The sequence below is a fragment of the Ictidomys tridecemlineatus genome, unplaced genomic scaffold (assembly GCF_052094955.1).
Source record: "Ictidomys tridecemlineatus isolate mIctTri1 unplaced genomic scaffold, mIctTri1.hap1 Scaffold_46, whole genome shotgun sequence".
Lineage (NCBI taxonomy): Eukaryota > Metazoa > Chordata > Mammalia > Rodentia > Sciuridae > Ictidomys > Ictidomys tridecemlineatus.
The window spans coordinates 1,708,756-1,713,069 of NW_027522984.1; the positions used below are offsets into that span (position 1 = coordinate 1,708,756).

Sequence of the window (4,314 nt, forward strand, 5' to 3'; positions counted from 1 at the left end):
TTACAGATTCTAAGGCAAAGAATTTATAAATGAGTAGCATATTCAATACTAAGTCACAAAATATTATTAATACAAATAATATTCTAGGAATAAAATTACAGTACTTTACCAGAAGTAGAAAACTTGTTTTGATCAATAGAATAATTGTTTTAATGATCTGGAAATTGGCAAGTTTTTTTCTGAAAAGGGAAAGATGGAAATATTTCAGGCATTCAGCCTCACACAGTCTTAGGTAAAACTATACAATTTTGTCATTAAAACATGAAAATATCCATAGACATTGTAAATGTCAAGAGGTCTGTGTGCCTACAAAGCTGTATTTTCAAAAACAAGTATGGGTAAGATTGACTGCTGTTTGCAGGCTTTGGATCTAGTACTGCTTCTAAACATCACTACCCTAGATTGTATGCATAACCTTCAAATATCTGCTCCATTAACTTCCATCTAGTCTGTAAATAGCAACAGCACCCCTGCTCTATCAACTCTTCAGAGTGGAGCAAGAAAATATATTTAACAAAATCCTGTTTGGCTCCTAACATCTTTTTAAAAATGTATTGGTTCTTTTTAGTTATACATGACGTAACATCTTTTAATATACATTTTGACTCTTATAATAAAAGCAGAAAATCCTGCCCCCATCTGCTCCACAAATTAACTTCCTCACAATTGTTCTACCTCCCTGCTTCCTTCTACCACATGACTATTGTGTATGCTTGCTTTTTGGTCTACATATTATTACTCCTACTCTTTCCTAATTAACTCCTTATAAATTTGCCTCAGCTCATGAATTACTTTCTCAATTAATTATTCTCTTATTTCATCCACCAATTAAAAAGCCTCTGGCTTTTCCCAGCATCTGATCTGCAGTTTCATACATATTTATTATACTTGGATCCTTATGTCTCCCCGCTAGATTATATACCTTATATATAGTATATACCTTATATAGAGTATATACTTTATAAGGATAAAAGATATTCCTGGTTTGCTTATGATTTTTTGTTCTTATTATCTAGCATTCATCTGCTTACAAAACAGTGACTCCATTTGCTGAGTAAACAAATAAACTAAAGAATGCAAAAGTAAATGAAATACTGGACTAACTCCACACTCATCAAATAATATTTCTACAGAATTCCAGGGCCAATTTTGAAAAGTTTTGCTTTAACTTTTTAGTGCCTGAGATTTACAAAATCTTCTAGAGCACAAAAATTTTGTAAACATACCTGATGCATTTTCTGCAAATTACTTTGACAAATAATAAGAAATAGAAAAGCAAATGTTGTTAATTGTCTTTTCACAGTATTCTTTCTGGAGCTACTTGATTGAATATTCTTCCAGTTATTCAATATTTTTCAATATTCTTCCAGTTTCCCAGATGATTTTATTATGTACCCAAGGCCAAGATTTATCACATTCAGGCAGGTCTAAATATTCCTGCTTCTGGGGAGTTCTGGAAGACAAAACAAGAAAAAGCAAATTTTGGTATCTCCATTATGCAAATTTAAGTCATATATATTTTTATTATTGAATACTGCATCTATAAGAAATGTAGTATTAAGATTTCAAGATTAGCATTTATTTTTATCTCCCCAGTAGCTCTGAGAACTAGAACATGATAATCCAAGTATATCTAGACAGAAAAATAGAAGAAAAAAAGGCCTGAATTCTATGTTGACCTACATTAGAATTTATTTTAGGATGAAATTTATTTTGAGAATATGTAGCAGAATATACAATTAGACATAAATATTCCTTGATAATTGTTTAAATATTCAGAAGAACCTCATAAAATAATAAAAATAAATTTCAGTTAAATATAAAAGATGAAACAAACAAACTGATGAATATATATATTTAAATCAGGCTAGGACTTCTAAAGCATAAAAGATCTGACATAAATAGCAAATTAAAATATCAGTTCCCTTGTTATATGAAAATATCCATGTATGTTATATGTGTATATGGTTTAATACTGTGTTATTGTATGTATATATATATATATTTATATATATATAATATTATATATATAATAAGATATAACAAAAAGTAAAACAAATATTTTCAACAAATATGGCAAGGAGTTAGTTTCCCTTATATTTAAAGAGATCTTAAAATATTTTTGCTTTTAGTATTTGTTTTCTTTTGTGATTCTGTTCTTTCATTTGAAGATAGAATCTAGGGCCTCAGGCATAGTAGGCAAACATTCTACTCCTGAGCTACAACCCCTGCCCAAAATTTTAAAATATACTAAGAAAAAAAATGAAAACTTAGGGGAAACTTAGATAAATTGTACAAATATATAATTTAACAATAAAATAATAAATTAAGTTGGTGACACACTAAAAACAAATGTCAAATCTCACTAATGTTATAAAAACTGCCAAATTAAACTAATAAAATATTGGTTTTCATATGATATTTCTCAATGCTGATGAGAGCAAAAAGCAATGTTTACTTTTATATAAAATTCGTGCTAGTTTAAATTTATTAACCTCAATAAACAAAAGGAAACTAGGAATCAAAGCCTGTAAAAATCATTTATTTGACCCAATAATTTTTCCTAGAAATTTATTATGTACAACAATGTTTATTACAGAATTTTTTGCAGTTTTAAAACTTTGAAATAGCCTAAATATTACTAATGATAGAGTGATTAAGTTCAACATTTTTATAACTTATGACTGAACATATTGATTCAGATTGCTGAAGTTCAACCTTGAGGTCATGGGAAATTGTCATTGGCTAATAAAAATGGATGTAGTTAATCTCAGGGGCTCAAGAGGCTAAAGCAGAAGGATTGCAAGTTCAAAGCCAGCCATAGCAACTTAGTGAAGTCCTGAGCAATTCAGCAAGGCTCTAAGAAACTTAGGGAGACCCCGTCTCTAAATAGAATATATAAAATGGCTGGAAATGTGTCTCTGTGGTCAAGCACTCCTGTGTTCAATCCTTGATGCCCCCCCCAAAAAAATAGCATATAGTAATAAGGACAAAAAGAAATCTGTGTTTGAGCATATATACATGTGTGTGGGTGTCTTATAATGTGGAAAGAGTGACTAAAAGGAAATATGCTAGCATGCCAATGACAGATCTCTCTGGATTATGAAAATTAAATTGACTTTTATTTTATTTATTATAGTTTTATTTACTTTACAGGCCCTATTGGGTCAATAGGTTTCCAGGTCGCTTGGGCCGGTATTCTGGATGCACCATGAAGAGCATGTGAAGGAAATTGGTGCCAAAGTTGGCGCCCTCCTTGTGATGGTGCCTCAAAGACTTGGGTGTGTACACATCCATGCACTTGGGACAGTAGAACTGAACCATGGCCTCACCTGGGATGTCTGAAAGGCTGTTGGGAAGCATTGGCTGGTTCATTACAGTACACACAGAGGCAGGAGCCAAAATCCTCCCTGCTAGTATTTTTCTAACATCGGGGAGATGCCACAGTTGGTGAGGATGTAGTGGGCGTGGATCAATCCATACAACATCTCAGTTGCCTGCTCAATCAAGTCACTCTGGTTGGGGTTGTCTTCTAGCTCTTCAGCAGGATCCAGGTCCAAGATCATGTCTAGAGCTTGTCAATATTGAGACACTTGCTTATTGAGTCCAGTAAGATTAAATTTGTCCTAGATATAGTCTTCATCCACTTCACAGAAGAATTCATTGCCACAGAGCCCACAGAACCAGGAAATCCAGAACACTTCCTCTGAGCTAATCATCTTCATGTGAGCCTCTGGATAGAGAACTGGACCAGGGATGGGGAGGGGATTAAGGCTTCTAAGGAACCACGGATACTGCTACAGCGCAGGCTGGGCACCCAACAAGGGGAGGCTAAGTTGGGGGGGGCAGTGAAGGGGGGAGTTGTGCTATATTTTCTTCATACATCATTTATCTCCCTTCTGTTCATTTTCATCCCTACTGGTATAAATTATTTGAAAAAAATAGAGAAGAAACAGCAATTCAGATAATGATCTATTTTGATGTTTATATCATAACCAGTTTTCTTTTTTTAAAAAAAAAATTTGAACTTAAGCTTTTCAGTTATGCTTAAAAAAGAGTCTCTATCATGATTCTGCATGGGTCTTTGTCAAATGACAGTATTTAATTATTATTTTCGAGGTCTAACTAAGAAAATGTCATATTTTCACAAAATACAGATTTCACTTAATGTAATAGGAAACCATGCAAAGTTTCTGAGGAACAAACAAAGGTTTGGGGAAGTGAGGTGTTGAAGGACATAGAGTGGGTAAATTCTGGCAACACTGATCCACACTGTGAGAGCAGAACCATCTCAATGTCTACATCTCTTTTTAA

At 33.0% G+C, this 4,314-nt stretch overlaps 1 pseudogene; it reads right to left on the minus strand.

The window, feature by feature from the left end:
* Nucleotides 1-3,159: 3,159 nt before the first annotated feature.
* Nucleotides 3,160-3,725, minus strand: LOC144373714 (casein kinase II subunit beta-like; annotated as a pseudogene).
* Nucleotides 3,726-4,314: the final 589 nt, after the last annotated feature.